The 22,789-nt window shown below is 36.3% G+C and overlaps 1 protein-coding gene and 1 pseudogene across 40 annotated transcripts in view; one reads left to right on the top strand and one right to left on the bottom strand.

The window, feature by feature from the left end:
- The window catches only part of VPS13B (vacuolar protein sorting 13 homolog B), an 856,590-nt gene that overhangs the window by 521,385 nt on the left and 312,416 nt on the right, over positions 1-22,789 (bottom strand). The gene's annotated exons all lie outside the window — the stretch shown is intronic.
- On the top strand, positions 21,137-22,686 carry LOC100425622 (MSL complex subunit 3 pseudogene; annotated as a pseudogene).

Raw genomic sequence — 22,789 nt, 5'->3', positions numbered from 1 at the left:
ACAAGTTAAATTATCATTGTTTGCAGATGATATGATTTTATATTTGGAAAAGCCTAAGGACTCCACCAAAATAACTATTAGAACGGAAAAATTCGGTAAAGCTGCAGGATACAAATTCAACATACAAAAATCAGTAAGATTTCCATATGCCAACAGCAAACAATCTTTGAAAAAGAAATCAAGAAAGTAAACCCATTAGCTACAAATAAAATAACTAGGAATAAATTTAACCAAGGAAGTGAAAGATCTCTACAATGAAAACTATAAACCATTGATGCAAGAAATTGAAGAAGGCACAATAAAATAAAAATATATTTCATGTTCATGGATTAGAAGAATCAATATTGTTAAAACATCCATACTACCCAGAGCAATCTACATCTTCATTGCAATCCCTATCAAAATACCAATGACATTCTTCCCAGAAAAAAATTATCCTAAAAATAATACGGAATCAAAAACAGACCCAAAATAGCCAAACCCATCTTGAATAAAAAGAAAAAAATTGAACATTACCTGATTTCAAGTTTTACTACAGAGTTATAGTAAACAAAATAACCTGGCACAGGCATAAAAACAGACATAGACCAACGGAACAGAATAGAAAACCCAGAAACAAATCCATCCATCTACAGTGAACTCATTTTCGACAAAGGTGCCAAGAACACATATTGGGAAAAGGACAATCTCTTCAATGAATGGTGCTGGGAAAACTAGATATCCATAGGCATAAGAATAAAACTAGATCCCATCCCTCTATCTCTCGCCATATGCAAATATCAAATCCAAGTAGATTAAAGACTTAAATCTAAGACCTCAAACTATGAAACTGCTAAAAGTAACCAATGAGAAAACTCTCCAAAACATTGATCTGAGCAGAGATTTCTTGAGTAATACCCCACAAGCAAAAATGGACAAATGGGATCACATTCAGTTAAAACACTTCTGTACAGCAAAGGAAACAATCAACAAAGTGAAGAGACAAAACACAGAATGGGAGAAAATGTTTGCAAACTACTTATCTGACAAGGGATTAATAACCAGAGTAGACATGTCTCAAAAGAAGACATACAAACTGTAAATACATAGCGACCAAACTATCGAAGAATCCCACTGCTAGGTATAAACCCAAACGAAAGGAAATCAGTATATCAAAGAAGTATCTACACTCCCATGTTTGTTGCAGCACTGTTCACAATAGCCAAGATTTGGAAGCAACCTAAATGTCCATCAACAGATGCATAGATTTTTAAAACGTGATGCATATACATAATGGAGAGGCATTTAAAACCTAAATGCCCTGAATGGGTTTTAGGAAAGACACTTTACTTTAAATGCTCCTCTTTACTCATACTACATTTCTGATGGAGACCTCCTAATTGAAATAAGATCATTTTTCCCTTACTTCATCATTTATATTGAATCTGCCCTCAATTATTCAATCATTAACTAAATTAACATGTATTAGGTATCTACTATAATAGAAACTAATGGCATAAAGACAAATTAAAATATAATAGCTGCCCTTATCAACATTTATTTAGTAAAAACAACAAAGTAAATGAATGTCCTAGTCACAGTTGAAGTTTAATGAAAACAGAGAGGAGCAGAAGGCTTTGGAGTCAAAGGTGTGTGTCCATATCCGGCACTGACTGTTGTGTATTCTTGACCACATCACTTCACTGCAGATTTCTTAAATGTAAAATGAGACTAACGCCACGTAACTTGTAGGGTTGTTATGAAGTCTGAATGAGACATTTATAAGATGCCTATTATACAGTAGGAACTTAAAAAGTAATAGCTACTCCATCATTATCATAATCATCATCTTAGATTAAAAAATTACATGGAGACCTAAAAATAGCTCTGCCTTCAGCTTTCCTATAATTACAGGCATCACGTTCCAACACTAAAATTTGTTGAATTATCTGGCTAAGGTAACCAATCCTACAAAACAATCTTCCAAGAGAAAGACAAAAAGGAGAAAAGACTCAGTGTGTCCTATGGGGGAGGAGAGGCAGTGCTCTGGTAGGCACATTCAAAAAATGAAAATCTAGTAGGGTTAAAATAATAGGCAAGAATGGGTTATACTTTAATCAAGCAGGTCTTTATAGCAGGTCTTTAAGGACACTGGCTTCTATATATGCCTAAAAGAAGCTATACAAAATAACACACCTTTTCTCCATTTATGTATGTCTTTATGATAGTTGGCACAGAAAGAACTACTATTCTGACCCAACTCCTGATACCTGAGTAAAATAATTCTGCATACTAGTCACCCAGTAAAGAGGGGGGGGAACCCTTATTTATCTAATAATCTAAGGAGCCAAGACTGATAACCCTAGATGATATTTTTTTCTAAATGTTGTCTTATCAAGATCAGATTGCTTTATGGTTACACCAGAAGTACAATGCTGATATCCCTCACTTATGAGAGATGCTATCTCTGGTGCTGTCCTGTGTTTTCTGCTATTCTGCTTTCATGTGTTTTTACTCTACAAAAGGGGTCTGCAAACTACACTCTGCAAGCCAAAATTGATCTGCCATCTGTTTTTATACCATCTGTCTTTATACACATTGCAGACTGAGAATGGTTTTTACATTTTTAAGTAGTTGAAAATAAATCAAAAGAATAATATTGCATGACTTTTTGGAAATCATATGAAATTCAAATTAGTGTCTATAAATAAAGTTTTATTAAAATGCAGCCACATTTATTCATTTACATATTATCTATGGCTACTGATAGGGTTTGGCTCTGTGTCTCCACCCAAGTCTCATGTCACATTGTCAGGGGTGGGGCTTGGTGGGAAGTTAATTTCACTCTTGCTGTTCCCATGATAGTGAGTTCTCATGAGATCTGATGGTTTAAAAGTGTGTGGCACTTCCCTGTTTGCTCGTGCTCTCTCTCTCGCGCTCTCTCATGCTCTCTCCCTCCCTTCCTCCCTCCCTCCTGCCACCATGTGAAGAAGGTGCTTGCTTCCCCTTTGCCTTCCACCATGATTGTAAATTTCCTGAAGCCTCCCAGTCATGCTTCCTGTTAAGCCTGCAAAAATAGTCAGTAGAACCTCTTTTCTTGATAAATTACCCAGTCTCAGGTTGTTCTTTATTGCAGCATGAAAACAGACTAATACAGCTACTTTCCTGCTAAAACAGCAGAGTTGAGTAGTTTCACAAGAGACCATTCAAAGACCATGCTACCAAGCCTAAAAAATTATCTGGTCTTTTACTAAAAATTTGCTAACTCCTTATATGACAAGGTATGGTTTCTTAGCCTAAAAGCTGAGAGGCACTGAACGCCTATCAGTTCCTCAATAATGCAGGTGAGTGTCTAATGAATTTTCCAGTGAAACTCTGATAAGATCATTCTGATTCTCTTCTAATGATAATTCCAAGTAACAGCCATTATTTATTCAGTGCTTATTACCACATGCCAGGTATTATCTTCATTTTACAGATTAGGAAACTGAGGATCATTGAGAAGTGGTAACATGTTCAAAGTTTTACTATACATATGAAGTCAATCCCAGTGTTGTCTCCCCTAAAGCCTGTGGGCATAAGCAGTACTGCCTGGTAAAAGAGAACAGAGATGAATGCATTGAGAGTGATGATTTCCCTCAAAGGACAATAATATCCCACAGTGATGTAGATAATGATGCAATAATAAATATTTTATTTATAGAAATCAAAACCAATATCCCTGAAAGAATATATACTCTACCCAAGAAAATCTTTTGAAAATGACTAAGAACTTAACTTACACATCATAATTATCTTCCATTGTTAATTTCCTTGCTTCTGTCAATAGCATCACAATTCTTAGGTAACAGACTAGCTACACCACCTTTTGCCCTTGCCAGTAGATCATACTCAAACTGGTATATGTACATGAAAAAAGTATAATCATAAAATAGCAACGTTACCTAAATTAAGAAGTCAATATTTTATTGTATCTTCAAGTTTATAACAAAATGTTTCCAAAAGAAATGGCCAGGCACGGTGGCTCACACCTGTAATCCCAGCACTTTTGGAGGCCGAGACGGGCGGGTCATGAGGTCAGGAGATAGAGACTATCCTGGCTAACAGAGTAAAACCCCGTCTCTACTAAAAATCCAAAAAGTTAGCTGGGCGTGGTGGTGGGCACCTGTAGTCCCAGCTACTCAGGAGGCTGAGGAAGGAGAATGGCATGAACCCAGGAGGCGGGGCTTGCAGTGAGCCGAGATCGTGCCACTGTACTCCATCCTGGGTGACAGAGCAATACTCCATATCAAAAAAAAAAAGAAAAGAAAAAGAAAGAAAAAAGGAAAAAAGAAAAAAATAGGCTGGGCACAGAGACTTATGCCTGTAATCTTAGCATTTTGGAGGCCAAGGCAGGCAGATCACTTGAGGTCAGAAGTTTGAGACAGCCTGGCCAATGTAGTGAAACCCCATCTCTACTAAAAATACAAAAATTAAGCGGGTATGGTGCCACATGCCTGTAGTCCCAGTTACTCGGGAGGCTGAGACAGAAGAACTGTTTGAACCCAGGAGGCGAAGGCTGCAGTAAGCCAAGATCGTATCACTGCACTCCAGTCTGGGCAATAGAGCGAGATCCTGTTTTCTTTGTAATGAAGTACAGTAATACACATGGTTTTGGTTGTACACTGATTCTAATGTAGAGGCCATACTTTTCATTTAGCATGGGCACATTACTTAATGTATAACTACTATGTGGTTAATCCACGTATTGAATTAAGCTAATTCTATTTAACTCTACATTTAAACTGTTGTTTAATTTTATTACAAGTATACAAGGTGGACTAATATAGTAAACTTTGGAAATTTAAATTTCTTTTAAAGATACTTTTACATTTTTTAATTACATGAAGGATTTTGTATATCTAGTATATACTTCACTTTGTTGTCTAAAATACAAAATGTCTGTCATTGTGATATCTGCATTACTTATGATTCTTAGCCTTTATATTCATCTCTCTTCATGAACACTGAAATATTTATTAGAAATTACATAAACCCCACAATCCATAATATAATGACACATTTCACTTTCAAGCCAAATTAGAAAAATCTAAAAATAGGCTAATGGACAATAACATTAAGGAACCAACTGTTCAAAGTACAAAACTCTAAAATAGAATCTTGGAAGAAAATATTCTGTTATAAAAATATTGTTTCTAAAATCAATGTTATTTTATGACTATAAAAATCTGTTTAAAAAACATTAAAATTATGTTTTAAGGTTACTGGCAAAGACTACATTTTTGCATTTTATGACAGCAAACGACAAAATTAATCAAATACACCACACTTAAATACTAATTTCTAAAATAATTTTAAGAAAAAAGGACTTATTTATAATAATCTAATTGAGAGAAAAAGTTGTATCTACTAAAGTAGTCTTAAAACATTATTTCTGTACTTGTAAAGCTATATTGTTCTATATACCTAAGAATCTGAAACACTTAAATCAATTATTATCATAGGCAAGATCTTACACTTAAAACCTTTTGGAAATATTAAGGATTCAATAGTAATCAGTACCAAAACATGAAAATTTGCATGTACTTTCAAAAGATAATCATTAAAATGAGGTCTTCCCTACTTATCTTTCCCTGGTTATCAAGATCTATATAATAATGGCAGGGCACTAAAGGTAAATGGCAGGGTACAGCAGACACCACAAGGTGGTGCTAATATCCTCTCATAACTGTCTGCTATTCTTCAGATGTGTCCTAAAGTGAGACTCTCCAACCCTCAGGGTGGATACCAACTGAAACAATCTCTAGTCCAAAAGAAAAAGCAAAACATTAACAATTTTTGAAGGTTTTTTACTACTGGGTGTAAAAAATATTTTGAATTTATAATCTTTCAGAATAAATATTTGGTTTGTGTCAACATTCTTCTCATATGGTTACAGTATTATACAGGTAAAGAAAATAACTCACTATTGTAATATGAAATCACTAATTTACACTCAATGAATACACTATTATCAAGCACAAATCAAGACTCCCTTACCAATCAATAGTGGGACACTGGTACAAATTATAATTAAACAGTCCAGTATTATGAAACCCACACTGATACTGCCCAAAATCTGTTCCTCAGATTAATATTTTTATTCAGTTCTCATCTTCTGAATGTAACGAACTCTTAGAAAAACATGGGGTTTCCTCACAATTCATCTTCTGAAGGCACCAAACCAACTGCTGGAGTCAAAACTTCCTCAAGATGCTTTTAATCAGTCAGACAGACATAAAGGATGGAGGCAGAGGAGCACCGTTCTTTTTCCAGAAAAACAGCAGCAATACAAATGCAAAACAGAATTGCCACTGGGCACATATATTAAGTGTGGGGTGTGTGTGTGTGTGTGTGTGTGTGTGTGTGTGTGTGTTGGTGTGATATTTAATCCTCAAAATAAACCATCCCCATTTTACTAATGAAGAAACTGGGTTTTAGAAAAGCAAAATTGCCCATGGTCACATAAACAGTACAGTCAATCTGACTTCCGAGCCTCTTTCTATTATGCCATAAAATAATTTAACTAATGTTGACGAGGATTTTTAGTACTTAACTGACAACAAAGTGTTAAGCATTTTACATTTACTTTCTTATTTAATCCACACAGCAACCCTAAAAGATAATATCTTCTTATTACAGATGAGAAAACGGAGACATAGAGAGGTTGAATGACTTTACTAAGACCTTACAGCCATTAAGTAGTAAAATGGGGGATCAAATCTAAATAATGTGGCCACAAGAAGTATACCACTGAACACATCACAGTATCATCACTCACAAAATACATGATTATTTCTTTTTGGAATAAAATAAATGGCTGTTTAATGGGGAGTAAAAACAAACCAAAAAAAACTTTATTAAGCACACAAAATGAATAAAAATGCTAGGACAGATGTTATGAACAGAGACCTAAAAGTGCTTGAGCTATTAGAAACACAACAGTTTGTTAATTTGAAACATACAGTGACAGAAACCACAAAATAGAACAGAAAAAGTAAAATGACTAGTTACCAACGGTTAATGAAAAAAATGAGATATTTAAAAGGGTAAAATATGATTAATTACAAACAATAGCTGACATGGTATAAAAAACATAAGCAACCACTTCAGATACAGCAGGTAGGGAACGTCAGTGAAAAAGAAGACAAACTGAATCTTTCTGGAGGCAAAGGTCTGAATAGGTGAGGTAGAGGTAAAAAGGGCATTCTGATCAGTTTAATAATATTTGTGTGAAAATACAGACGCAGAAAAGAAAAAGTGTGCTTAGGAGTTGATCAATTAGATTGAATGTAGTGTTTTCACACAGAAGAAATTAAAGTAGAAAAGTTGAATTAGCTTTATTCTTTCAGGGTTCTCAAAGCCTAGAGGTGAATAAATATATCCATGTTTCTAGTAAATTAATTACATTTTCTATAATAAATATTTCAGAAAGCAAAAAAATAGTTTTCAAATTACATAAAGAAAAAATAAAAAGGAAATTGGATGATTATGACATAGGAAAGGAAGTAAAACAGAAATGAAAGCGCTAATACAGAAAAGGTTGAAGAAATTATTAAGTCTATAAGTTTGCAATTCATAAAATATTCAATAATACTGGAGATTCTCCAAAGTAATTAATTTTAACTTTCATCCTTGGATAGTACATGGAGTAAAATTATAATATAAAAGTAAAGCTCACCTTTTAAAATTACTTTATCAAAAAAAAAAGTGGTAAAGACACTTTGTTTGAGACAGGGTCTCACTCTGTCCCTGAGGCTGCAGTGCAGTGGCTTGAATACAGTTCACTGCAGCCTTGATTTCCTGGCCTCAAGTGATCCTCTCACCACAGCCTCCCAGTAGCTGGGACCACAGGTATGCGTCACCATGCCCAGCTAATTTTTAAAAAAAATTTGTAGAGACAGGGTCTCACCATGTTATCCAGGCTGGTCTGGAACTCTTGGGCTCCAGCAATCCTCCTGCCTGGGCCTCCCAAAGTGCTGAGGTTACAGGTGTGGGCCCCCGCACCTCGCCCAAGACACTTGTTTTTAAGTATTTTACTTCTTTTTTAGGGTGGTAAGAAAGAATGTAAAATAATTTATTTAGTGCTTCATGAAAAACTCCTAAATACACTATTTCATTTAAATCTCAGAACAACCCTTTGAGATATTATTTTACAGAAAAAGAAACATAGTCACAAAGGTATAGTGACAGTCTAAATTACAAGTCAAAGTGCTGAGATTTAAATTAGTTTTCCAGTCTTTAACCTGAAAATTCTTTTTCAGTGTTATTATTAGGCCTCTATTTTCACCCCAATAAAAATTATAATACAAGCAAATAGTTTCCGAAAATTGTGGACAATATTACCTGTGCCAGATACAATGATATGACATGGGTAGTACCCCTAACCTAGACCAGTGGTTCATTCATTCATCCATCCAACAAATATTTCTTAGGCACCAACTCTATGCCAAGCACTAACAATATAGTAGTTAATAGAGAAATAAAACAAAGAAGCAAACACACAAGAAAACATCAGATTGTGACAAGCATACTTATAATAATTATAAGTAATAGAAAAGAGAATGACTGGGTGACATATTATTGAGTGGTCACAAATGCCTATGAAACTGATATGTAAGCTGACATAGGACCAGTCAAGTACAAAGCAGTAAGACAACCAAGCAAAACAGAAGGCACAGCTAGAACAACAGCCCTAAATAGGATCAAATTTGGTACGAAGGAAAGGGAAGAGTCATAGATTCATTTAGAGAGGTAGGTAGGGTTTGGTAGGTAGGGTTTTGTTGTTGTTGTTGTTGTTGTTGTTGTTGTTGTTTTCTTTTTGAGACTGAGTCTCACTCTCTCACCAGGCTGGAGTGCAGTGGCGCTATCTAGGCTCACTGCAACCTCCGCCTCCCAGGTTCAAGCGATTCTCCTGCCTCAGCCTCCTGAGTAGCTGGGATTACAGACATGCACCACCAAGCCCAGCTAATTTTTATATTTTCAGTAGAGATGGGGTTTCACCACGTAGGCCAGGATGGTCTCGATCTCTTGACCTCGTGATCCAACCGCCTTGGCCTCCCAAAGTGCTGGGATTATAGGTGTGAGCTACCACGCCCAGCCGGTAGGGGATTTTTAAGTTAAGAAAAGCAGTTGGAATTTTTAATTCACATTATGAAAAGAGAGGGCTTTAATAGGGGAATGGCATAAGCTGATTTACATTAAAGGGGAAAAATCACTCTAAGTGAGATGGAAAGAATGTTAACAGGGTAAGCTTAGATTATTAGAATTTAAGTGGTACAGCAGTTCTTAACCTTTTCCTCGCCCCAGCTGCCTGAGGGAAATTATATTCTCCAACAAATAACGGCAATGGAGTTAAAACTCCTTGCCCCCTTTCAGAAAGTCTGTTCTAACAGAATTATAGATAGTACTCTTCCAAAGCTTCCTCTCCAACTCCCTTTCTCCCATGACTAGGCTTTTTGTTTGTCTGTTTTTTATATTATTAATTTTTCTCTCCCTAGGCTAAAAATCCACTCTGAGTGTTGCTCAAATCAGAGCTGGATTTTTTGTCTCAAAAGACTACTGGAGCCTGGCGTTGTGGCTCCTATAATCCTAGCACTTTGGGAGGCTAAGGTGAGAGGACCGCTTGAGCCAAGGAGTTCAAGACCAGCCTAGGCAATACAGCAAGACAAATAAATTTTTAAAATAAAAAATAAAACACTGTTGAGCCTTGGCCTCACTAAATATTCTTGGTATTTTAAGAACTTTTAATTCTGAATAGAGGCAGCTAAAAAGACATCTCCATAAATAACCAGAATGAATTTCTAAACTAATAGTTTGTCCAATATATAAGACATATAACTAAACCATAATAGGATATTTCCATTTAAAAATCCAATTTTGACATGCTTTCTAAATGCAAAAAAAATTTATGCAGTTTTAGAATAAAGTTACATAAATTCCAGGCACATGAACACACTAAAGACATCTATAGAAAATTAAAATCACTCTCAGGAATCTGATGAAATAGCAAATTTTAGTTTAAGTTTCCCATGTCTTTGTATCCGGGGATATTTGATCTTTATTGTTTAGAAAGCACTGACTTTGCAATTAAAAAAAAAAAAAAAAGGCAGCGGGAGGGGGCTAGAGTAGGAAGCTCACAATGATTTTCCCTAAAAGTTATAAATTTTCATCTATTAAGAGAGAAAAATAACTTCCCAACTTGAACCAAATGTTTCCAAATACTATCCAAGTCTCAGAAAGCAAACTATGCTTCTATTTTTATTACCCCAAACAAGAATTATTTGTAGTTATAACATGTTACAAAACCAGGAAATAAGACTTAAATCCCCTTTTCTTATAAAAAGAAGGGTAATACAACAGGTTATTTTGTTAATCATGGATCTGATAATTTTAGAAATCAATTCAACCACATTTAATTATAAATGACACATTTATGTACCACAAAGCTTTATAAAATGCAAAACACAATTACATAAAATCATAGACAATATAATAATATAGTGTAATCTTCAAAGTTTTTATTTTTCATAATAGTTTTTACTGCTACAAGTCAGTAAAGAGCCTTCATCAAGGGTATGAAATCTAAGACTTCTTGGGAAATATGTTCAGTCACTTTGGGGGGAAAATAGAATTTTGGCAAAACTTAAGGTCAAATAAATGGAATGACAATAAGCGGATCCAGGAACGCATCTAGTGCTATTTTTTTTTAAGTAAGTGATAACATGAGCAAACAAGTGCTGGGTATTCTGGGTTTTTTTTTTAAAGAAGTCTGTCTGCTCTAGGAAGAATATATCCCCTCAAATGAGCACTTCAATTTACATGTAACGTGTGCCTTCAAAATTGATGAACCAATTTTTATTTGTCCTGAAATTAATAATCCTTTAATCCTTTACAACATACTGCTCCACAACGTCAAAGAATTAGAATACTGAGGTTTCTTCTAACTCTACATGGTTAAATGTTTCACCACATAAGTTTCAGTCATGCAATTTTCCTTAGAATACAGTCACTACATCTGCTTTTCTTTTATCAGTTTTTTCCAAGGACTGATACATAGTTGACTATCAAGAACAAAAGTGTGGTCAGGCATGGTGGCTCACACCGGTAATCCCAGCACTTTGGGAGGCCAAGGTGGGCAGATCACTTGAGATCAGGAGTTCAAGACCAGCCTGGCCAACATGGTGGAACCTTGTCTCTATTAAAAATACAAAAATATTAGCCAGGGATGGGGGAACATGCCTGTAATCCCAGGTACCTGGGAAGATGAAGCACAAGAATTGCTTGAACTTAGGAGGTGGAGGGTGCAGTGAGCCAAGATTGTGACACTGCACTTCAGACTCGGTCTGGAGTAATACTATGTCTCCAAATAATAATAATAATAAGTTTTTTGCTTGTTTTTAAGTAAATTCATTAGAACTTAAAGTCTGGAAAAAAAAGCATTTAATCAAATTATACTATTATTGCATACAATTTTTACAATTTGCCCTTTGTGTGTGTAATACTATACACACACACACACACACACACACACTCTTGAGGAAAGAGAAAAGAAATGAACATAATATACACTGGTCAAGAAGGTGATAGTTGGAGTTAACTTTAAGTTTAAACTTACCTCTTCAGAACCATAAAAGGTTCTGAAGCAAGGGAATTATCTAATTAGAATCTGTGTAGGAAAAGATAGATACGTGAAAGGGATTGATTAACTAGGGACAGAGAAACCTGACATAAGGCTACAAACGCTGTAAAATAAACATAATTAAGAGAAAATATACATTTAGGTACTGATTAGTTGAAAAATGGCCTTATTTTAGAATAGTATTTTCAATTCAAAAATCTATTTCTCCAATAAAATAAATTATAAAAGGTAGGGGAAGTCTCCCCACGAAAAGTTAAGAAGAAAAGCTCCACTTTTTATTTTTTATTTACCATTCTGTGTTTCTTTTATTCTAAAAATACTGAAATAATTTTATAATTTAAAAACTAATTTAAAATTATATCTACTTGAATATGAACAGTACTAAATAACTAAAATTAATTTCAAGGTAACTCAAAATATTACATATTACAATCTCCCTGATTCATATTATAATTCATTTTACATATTACATACACATATAATTCATATCATATATAATTCATACTGCATATTATACATATTACAATTATATATTACATATATATTCATATTACAATCTCTTGATTTATCCACCTCCTGCCATCATATAGTTTCACTTTATGAATCCTATCCAAGTGATTTCATTTTAGTTGTTAACCTATTTATCTATGTAATTATTTTTAATTTTTTATTGGCTGTATTATTTTTCATTGCATCTTTGTGCAAATCAGAAACCCATGTTAACTTTAATACTTCTCACTTGGTGACTGTCGCATATCAACAGTATCACTAAATCTTGAAAATTTTACCTCCTAAATTATCATCAAACCTCCCTACTAAGATTAAACTCCTATTTGTCTCTCATAGGAACTGCTACAATATTCTCTTTACTGGTCAAGCAACACTCACTCTCATGCATACACCTACCTATCATACCAGTTCTCCACAGGGCAACCAAAACGATCTTTCCAAAATGCATTCTGATCCTATTAACACCAGTATTGCCCCTTTCAATGGCTTACCATTGCTTTAAAAATGAAAACCTGAAACCTTACATGGAACACAAGTCTCCACAGGGTGTGGCCACTACGTTTCTCTACAACATTATCTTGCACTACTTTCTCTGGAGCTCTCTCCCATCCTTTACTTCCTCCTACTCACCAAATTATTTCTCCCCCTTCATTCTGTTTGAAACGCCATCGTCTTGACTGAGTTAATTCCTACAGAAATTCTTTCATATCTAATCTCAAACCTCACTTCTTGAAGTAAGTTTCCTGTGATCTTCCAAACCAACAGAATCTCTGACTGTATAATCTCGTAACACTGATGTATCTCTCTTCTGTGATGTTTACTGTAATTGCAATTTTATATGTGTGATTTCTTGTCCTTCCCACTCATATGCTCTATGATGGTTAAGTGTCAGATATTTCTATGCATTTTTGCCATCCACTGTATCTTTGCCACTCCACCAAAAACAAGTGAGTTAAGTATTAAAAAAAAGTACATACTGAAATAAATGAACACAATGTAGAGACTACAAAGTATTTAAAATCTTCCTTCCTCTCCTCTAATCACCAGAAACAACCACCATTAATATTCTGCTGCATATTCTTGAAGACTTTTTTCAAGGATTATAGAAACGTATGTATCTATAATTATATATTTTTAAATACCGAATCATAATTAGGGTTGCCAGATTTAGCAAATAAAATACAAGAGGATCAGTTACATTCAAATTTCAGATTAACAATAAAAGCATGTCCCAAACATTATTTGTTGTTTATCTAAAACTCAAATTTAACTAGGCATCATGTATTTTAACTTGGCAATTCTAATCATAAAATACATACTCTCCTAAATGTGATTTTCTCCATTATGGATTCGAGATTTAGTTTTTGGTATATTTGTGGGAGATCTTAAGTTGTACCTCCAATAAGAAACTATTAGTCTGAGAAGTAAAAGAAAGAAAAAGCATGATATTTTCAAATATAAAAAATATCTCATATCCTTTAAAAATATATTTCTATTCTTTTAGTGAGGTAGGAAGTAATCCATTTCAAGTACAAAAAACTGACATACTTGAAGTGTTATAAATTTTCTCAGAATAATATTCAAGGTGGGCAATTGGCGGCATGTTTTCATGCTACAAAAAAACTCCTCTAATTCAATTTCATGTGTAATTCCAAAGAAGTAAATTATTTTAACTATATATTAACATTGTATCATTAAAATTATGGGAAGAAACAAGTAATTTATACTTAAGAACAACACACTATAAATTACTGAAAAATAAAAGTATTTGTTAGGTGGTTCCTCCTTGTAAGTAATGATCGTACTTTATTATTCCATGAAGATAAAATGATATGACCAAACTTTTATCATTTAAAGCAAACTTTAAAATGTTAATGCTGACCCTAATTCTCTGATCAAAATCACCATATTTGACTTTTAGAATAGACAGTTGTTTTAAATGGTTCCACAGGGAAACTAACATCATCTAATTTATGTCCATGATGTTTAGCACTGCAGAGGTAAAACAAATAACTTTTGCATGTCATCTGAAAAGTTTATTTTCATGACTGCTTTATTTAACAATCTTGATTTCATCTATAATCACAAATGCAACGTGCTAAATATGGGCTAGAAAGTGAGTTTATTTTGTTAGCAACTTAAAAAGATAGGCCATAAAAATGATGTTTGTACCAAACAGAGAACCCTTATGGCAGGCATACTCTATTAGTAACCCTGTTGCAGAAAGCCCTCCAGTGCGCAGAAATATGTGGCATCAGTCCTGTGCCAAAAGACCAAGGTGACCATGAGCTAACTGAAGTCAGCAAGTATATCCACTATAACCTGCTAGAAAAGAAAAATAACAGTGTTAACAAATGATTGAACCAGGCTCTGATCCTCTTGGAGATCATGTATGGATACCTGGATGACCCCAGGCAACTGAGCAGAGTAAGATGTACCTGCATAGGCATTCAGGATACCATGGACCATATGGCCACAGTACAGTTCATCAGCAGAGAGGTGGCCAAATGGCCATATCATCCACCATCCACTGTGATCATCAGACAAGGCTCAGCTCAGGGGTAAGAAAGGTCTGTGCCAGGCCAAGGACATAAATCAGAAAGCATAATTTCCTGGCAACTGCGGATGTGAACTATAGTGTGGGCTTTTAGAAGCTTGGACCTAGAATCAATTTGAAAGCTACATATACCCTAGGATTCTTCTTATTCCACTACCCCCACACCTCAATAGTGGTGGCTTGCAGGGCATATACATTGGAGCTGGGGAGGCTGATGCAGTGGATGGCAGGAGTTGAAGTGCCACAAGATGAATGGTGTGAAGCTGACAGGCACAATCTCAAGCTAGATCTGATCCACAGATGTGATCCTGAAGGTGGCAAACACGTACTGTGGAGTACCTGTGGCCTAGTGTAGAATCCATCTCATACACTGGCCTGATGATAACCTGAACATGGGTGTAGAAATTGTGGCCCTCAGTGTTCTCTTAGAACCACAGAATAAAGAAATAACTGGGTAAGACAGGCTAAGGAGACAATGCCAATCCAAGATAAAATCAAGGATCACTTGGTACCTGACCCTGATTGCCATTATAAATGACAGGTAAAAATTAACCTCAACAAGCTGAAGCCCTATGTAAATAAGCCCTTTACCCCGACCTGGCCCACACTGTGGAAGAAGTAGGTACTGTAGTGGAGAAGGAGGGATGGACTTTGGACATCAAAGTGGGTCTGATCAACAACTGTACCAACTCAAGCTATGAGGACATCAGGTGCTCAACAGCTATGGCCAAGCAAGTGCTAGCTCATGGGCTCAAGTGCAAGTCACAGTTCACCACAGCACTGGGATCTCAGCAGATCTACACCAATATTGAGCATAAGAGTTATTCACAGATCCTATAGGATATAGTAGGCATTGTCCTGGCCACTGTTTGTGACCCCTGCATTGGCCAGTGGAACAGGAAGGACATAATAAAGATGAAGAAAAATGCAACCCTTACCTCCTACAAGAGGAACTTGACAGGCCACAATAAAGCAAACCTGAGGCCCACGCCTTCATCATGTCTCCAGAGATCCTCAAGCCCTAGCCATTTCTGGCACCATCAACTTCAACCAAGAGATTTACTTACTGACAACCATGTACAGCAAGAAGTACAAATTGGAGGCTCCAGATGCAGATGAGCTTCCCTAAGCAGAGTTGACCCCAAGAAGGACACCTACCAGCACCTCCACCACAAGGATATCAGTAGGCAGAGGGTGGATATGAGCACACCCAACAAGTGCCTGCAGCTCCTGGAGCCTTTTGACAAGTGGGATGGCAAAGACCTGGATGACCTAGAGATTCACATATCCTTACAAAAATGAAAAGGAAGTATACCACTGACTATATTTTGATTGTTGGCATATGGCTCAAGTTATTGAGGCACCAGTACAACATCTCCAATAACCTGTTTATTGGTGCCATAAACACTGAAAACAATAAATGCCAACTCCTTGGTAAGGCTGTCACCAGGAGAATGCCCACTACTGTAAGAAACATGCCATCAGATGGATGGTTATCAGAGATGAGAGCCATGGCAAGCTGGGAGCATACAGCACTAGAACTCTGCCGCCTTGGGAGACAGGGCATCATCATCAAGAGCTTCACCAGGATCCAGGAAACCAATTTCAAGAAGCCAGCCTGTTGCCCCTTACCTTTACTGACATGACAAACTACAAGATCTACCCTGTGTGTAATCTCATCATCCAAGGCTAGAAAGGCTTTGCCCTGGTGAGCCCCTCAAATGTACCATCAAGAACTCCAAGAGGATTCAGGAAACCATCCTTCTGAACCACAAACTTCTACAAGACCCTGATTCAATGGTTCCATGCTGACAGTACTCTGAACAGAATGATGGAGCTGTAGTACTGGGCTCCATGCTCATCTAGCCACTGCTCTGCCTGCCCACCTGCCTGCCCACCTGCCTGCCCACTCTGCTATCTGAATCCAGCTCAGGTGTCACAAGTGTAGTTCCTTGTGTGTCATGAGAATTGGATCTGATCCAGCTATGGCTTTCTGCTCTAAGATGGCATGGCTAGACACTTTTCCCTGCCCTCCCCTCCCTTGACCTGAAGAATAACTCATGGTTGGAGGGGTTCTTAAAATAATTTTCAGCCTCTTATCTTCCTTTTTTCAGTTTGACTCAGATCTTGAGCAGCTCCATGCAACTGTATTTTTTTTTGATGACAAGACTATTACCTAAAGAACTTTTTCTCCTGCCTCATCATTTCACTGGCGACTGAAGGATTTTAAATAACCTTTTGCTCATGTAGGGAAAATCAGAAGCTGAACTTCACAAAAAGTGTATATAAGAAAAGGGGCATAAAAAAATAGCACAGATAATTTTAAGTAAAAGTCAATAAATTAAGTTCTACTGGCTGTTTTATATGGTTCACAAACAATGGTTTTACAATTTTAAATAATTTTTTTAAAAAGAAAAAATATATAATAATGTGTATATGTGAAAGTTACACAAAATACAACCAAACTCATTCCTTTATACAGCCCATGGGTGGTGTTGCACTACAATGACAGAATTCAGTAGGTGCAATAAAGGCTGTATGGCCTACAAAGCCTAAAATAGTTCCTATGTGGTCCTTATAGAAATAGTTTGCCAGCCCTTGATTTTGAAAAAGAAGGTTAAGGTGGGCAGATTTGCTCTAGCAGATACCAAGAACTATAACACTTCAGTAATTAAGACATTGGTATAAAAATAAGGAAACAGAAAAGGAAGCAGACTAAAGAGCTCAGAAACAGAGCAATGCATACCTAGCACACTATAGTATTGCATACCTAGCATTGCATACTATAGCAGTGATGGCTTTGTAGGTTAAGGAGAAAAGATAAACTATTCAAGAAATGGTACAAGGAGAACTAGTTATCCATACAAGGAAAAAATGGATCCCTAACTAACACCAAAGAATGAGGTGGGCGAGACTCAATTCCTAAATGATAAGAGGAAAACTGGAAAATATTTTTTAAATATGCAGAGGATCTTTAAAATTTCAAAGTAGAAAAAGATTTTTTCAACAAGCCACACAAAACACAAACCATAAAAGAAAAAATAGATAAATCTGACTACTTTAATACTGAAATTTCCCATGCATCAAAACTCATTATGTAAAAAATTGGAAAGCAAGTCACACATATAATTGGGAAGAATTAGAATCCACAATATAAAAAAATTGTACAAACCAATGAGGAGAAAAAACTCACTAGAAAAAAAGAGGAACAACTGAGTAACCTGAAAAAAAAAAAGTTCAAATTCAATAATAACCATTTCAATAATAACTAGGGAAAGGCAAAATAAACCTGCAATGACTTAACATTCAGATCAGTAAAATTCCATAAAAGTCTGACAATACAAATATGGGTGAGGATGTAATATGAAGTAATGAGAAGTCTCTTGCTCTTCTAAAGGAAATATAATGTGGTACAGCTACTTTAGAGTAATTTGGCAATATCCAATAAAGTAAAAGGCATACCTACCTATAACTCAGCAATTTCAACCTAAGTATAGAACAGGATAAATTTGAAAACACATAAATAAGGAAACAATATACTTTGTCTAGACTAACACTGTGGAGCTTTCCCCTATGTTTTCTCCTAGTAGTTCTACAGTTTCAGGTTTTATATTCCTTTAATCCATTTTTGACTTGATTTTTGTTATGGTTTGAGATAAGGATCCAATTTCATTTTTGTGCATGTGCACAGCCAGTTTTTCCAGTACTGTTTAATGAACAGACTATCCTTTCCTCATTACGCATTTTCGGCACCTCTGTTGAAAATCCATTGACTATAAATGAGTGGGTTTGTTTCTGGGCCTTCTAACTTGATCAATGTGTTTATTTTTATACCAGTATCATCCTGTTTTGGTAACAATAGCTTTATATGTTTTGAAATCAGACAGTTGGATATCATCATTTTGTTCTTTTTGGTCAAGACCGTTTTGGCTATTTGGAGTCTTTTGTGCGTTCATAAGAATTTAAGAATTTTTTTTTCTATTTCTGTGATAAACGACATTGGACTTCTGATAGGGATTGCACTGAATCTGTAAATCGTTTTGGATAGTACGTATGTTTTCACAATATTGATTCTTTCAATCCATAAACACAGGACATCTTTATATTAATGTATGTTTTCTTCCATTTCTTTCATCAGTGTTTTATAGTCTTCAGAATGGTTTTACAATTTAAAATGATTGAAAAAACATTTCATTGTCTGGGTTTAATTTATACTTACATTTTTGTTGTTGTTGTTCTTGCTATTGTAAATTGAATACATTTCTTAATTTCCTTTTCAGATAGTTTGTTATTAGTACACAGAAATGCTACTAATTTTGTATGTTGATTTTGTATTCTGCAACTTAAAGCACAGGTAATAACAACCACAAAAATAGACAAATGGATGGCATCGACCTTAAAAGCACAGCCAAGGAAGCAATTAACAAAGTGAAGCAAGCCCACAAAATGAAAAAAAAATTTTGCAAAGCATATATCTGATAAGGGGTAATATATAAAGAACTCAACTCAATAGCAAGAAAACAACCTAACTGAAAAATGGGCAACAGGCCAGGCACAGTGGCTCACGCCTGTAATCCCAGCACTTTGGGAGTCCAAGGCGGGTGAATCACGAGGTCAAGAAATCAAGACCACCCTGGCCAACGTGGTGAAACCCTGTCTCTACTAAAAATACAAAAATTAGCTGGGTATGGTGGTGCACGCCATACCCAGTGGCCTCAGCTACTCCGGAGGCTGAGGCAGGAAAATAGCTTGAACCTGGGAGGTGGAGGCTGCAGTGAGCAAGATTGTGTCACTGCACTGCAGTCTGGCAACAGAGGAAAGAGACAAGAAGAAAGAAGGAAAGAAAGGAAAGAAAGAGAGAGAGAGAGAGAGAGAAAGAGAGAAAGAAAGAAAGAGAGAGAGAGAGAAAGGAAGAAAGGAAGGAAGGAAGAAAGGAAGGAAGGAAGGAAGGAAGGAAGGAAGGAAGGAAGGAAGGAAGGAAGGAAGGAAGGGAGAAAGAGAAAGAAAGAAAGAAAGAAAGAAAGAAAGAAAGAAAGAAAGAAAGAAAGAAAGAAAGAGAGAGAGAGAGAGAGAGAGAAAGAAAGAAAGAAAGAAAGAAAGAAAGAAAGAAAGAAAGAAAGAAAGAAAGAGAGAGAGAGAGAAAGAGAGAGAGAAAGAAAGAAAGAAAGAAAGAAAGAAAGAAAGAAAGAAAGAAAGAAAGAAAGAAAGCAAGCAAGCAAGCAAGCCAATAAACCTGAACATTTGCCATTTGTGTCTCTCAAAAGAAGGCCTGCAAAAGGCAAACAGGTATATGAACAAAATGCTCAGCATCACTAATCAATAGGGAAATGCAAACTAAAACCACAATGAGAAGTCACCTAATACCCATTAGAAAGGCCTTTATCAGGAAGATGAAAGATGACAGGTATTGGTGACAATGCAGAGAAAAGGGAAATCTTTTACATAGTTGCTAGAGATGTAAATTAATACAGCCATTATGGAAAACGGTTTCGAGGTTCCTCAAAAAACTAAAATTACTATATGGCTCAGTAATCCCACTTCTGGGTAAATAACCAAAGGAACTGAAACAAATGTCAAAGGGATATCTGCACTGCCATGTTCACTGCAGCACTATTCACAATAGACAAGATATGGTATCAGCCTAAGTGGCCATCAACAGATTAACTGATTTTTTTTTAATGCAGTATATATACACAATAGACTACTATTCAGCCTTAAAAAAGAAATAAAAATTTGTTATTTTGCAACAACATAGATGAACCTTATTTCATTATACTAAGTGAAATAAGCCAGGCACAGAAAGATACACCATATGATCTCACATGTATGTGAAATCTAAAATAGTTGAACTTGTAGAAGTAGCACAGAATGATGGCTACCAGAGGCTAGAAAGATGTGAAGAGAGGGAATGGAAATTCTTGATCAAAGAGTACGAAGCTTCAGACAGAGAGGAGGCATAAGTGTTGAGATCTATTGTACAGTAAAGTGACTAACGTCAATTAATAATGTATTATGTATTTCAAAATAATGAAGAGAGTAAATTTCAAATGTCTCACTGTGAAAAAGGATAAGTAAATGAGATGACAGATATGTTAACTGTCTTGATTTAATCATGCCACATTGTATACAAATATCAAGACATCACTCTGTGCCCCATATATGTATACAATTATGATTTGCCAATAAAAAATAATAGTAATTTTTAAAATAAGAGTATACAATCCAAAATTGTTTTACCAAATTCTAAAAATAAATCATCAGCAATAAAAATAAATTGCAGTACATTGTATTCATAAAACTGGAATTACTATATAGCAATTAAGTGCCTGAATTAAGAATTATAGAACTCAAAAAAGAAAACTCTCCCAACACCAGTCGGGAGCCTCATGTCTGCGCTGTCCAGGCCAGGCTGTGGTTTGGCCCTGAAGCCAGTAGAGAAGGCCTCTTGACTATGATCTCTGTTTTGTGTTAAATGTTTTCTCCTCCTGTGCGGCCCAGTGCCACATGGGCTCCGGTGGGACGCCTGGGGGTTCGACCCAGATTGCTGATGTTATTGATGGGAAAGGCAAAACAGACAGAAAGATCCCAGAATATCTAATACATTTTAATAGTTGGAACGGAAGCTGTGATAGATGGGCAGCCAAAGATCATGTGCACTCTAATACAGGTGCAAATCAAGGATGACAGCATGAATTGGCAAGAAAAGCTGCAGCTCACCTGAGAGGCACAGGAAGAAGGAAGTCTGTCTGGCATCGACTCTATCTAAAAAAGCCTCCCAGTTGAAGACAAAGATGAAAATGCTGAAAATTCAATAAGCAGTTCTCCAACAGTAGTGAAAACAAGGATGAAAAATAAGTGAAGAAAGTGTTATTGAAGAAGAGACAAGTGCAAGAACAGAAAGGGAAATGGAAGAAAGAATAATAACTATAGAAATCCCTGAAATTCTGAACGAGCAGCTTCAGGGTGATCGTTACTACATTAACAGAAGGAAACAGTTAATGAAACTTCCATGACAGACCAACATCATAATGATTTTGGAGTCCTACGAGAAGCATTTTGCTATCAATACAGCTTTTTCAGACAATGAGAGGCCTTGCCACCATTACACTATGCAGCACACCAACATGAAGGTGCATTATATCCCAGCAGAAAAGAATGCTGACCTTTGTAAGGAGATGGTGGATGGGTTAAGAATAACCTTTGATTACACTACCCCATCAGTTATAATCTATCCATGAGAATAAGCTCGGTATAAAAAGGTGACTTCATCTAAGTGCTTTCTTTCAATTAAGGAAAGCATCACAGACAATAAAAGGAACCAGGGGGAGCTCTCTCCCAGCCCACCTTTGTTGAATCCATCCACACCACGGTCCACAGAGAGTCAGACAACCACAGCTGAACCAGCCACCCACAAAAGGCACAAAGCCAAGCCGGAAGCATTGCAGGCTGTGAGGCGGTCCACATGCCACATCACCAACTGCAACAGGCTGGCTGAGAGCAGGCGTCACCTCACCCAGGTGCCAGCAGCAGGCCACATCGACCAGCATGCTCCAGGCTGCTCCTGAACCTGGAGAAGAAAACACCTGTGCATCATCTTCAACCTCTGCCTCCTAGCAAGGAAGAAAGTGCTGCATTTACTGGTTTTGAAGGGAAAAGAACTAACTAAATAAATGAAGTCCTCTCATGGAAGTTTGTGCCTGATAATTACCACCCAGGTGACCAGCCACCTCCACCCCCTTCACATTTACGGGGCACAACATTTGCTGTGACTTTTGGTAAAACTTCCAGAAATTCTTGGAAAGATGTCCTAGTCTGAGAAGAATCTGAAGGCTTTATTGAAACACTCTGATCTTTTCTACAATTTTTGGCAGAATACCATGATGACTTCTTCCCAGAGTTGGCTTATGTTGCTGTCTGTGAGACATATTACAGCACCTAGAAACCCCCGGCAATTTATTAAAGTGTTCGTGAGTCTGTAACAATAACTCCTCCATCTAGCTTTGCACTCTGGGTTCCAACTGTTCCAACCAACAAGGCAGTGGGTCTTATTTACCCAGAGCACA

This window comes from Macaca mulatta, chromosome 8 (assembly GCF_049350105.2).
Source record: "Macaca mulatta isolate MMU2019108-1 chromosome 8, T2T-MMU8v2.0, whole genome shotgun sequence".
Taxonomy (NCBI): Eukaryota; Metazoa; Chordata; class Mammalia; order Primates; family Cercopithecidae; genus Macaca; species Macaca mulatta.
Note: the sequence above shows the minus strand (reverse complement) of the source record. Positions and strands in the feature narration are given on the sequence as shown.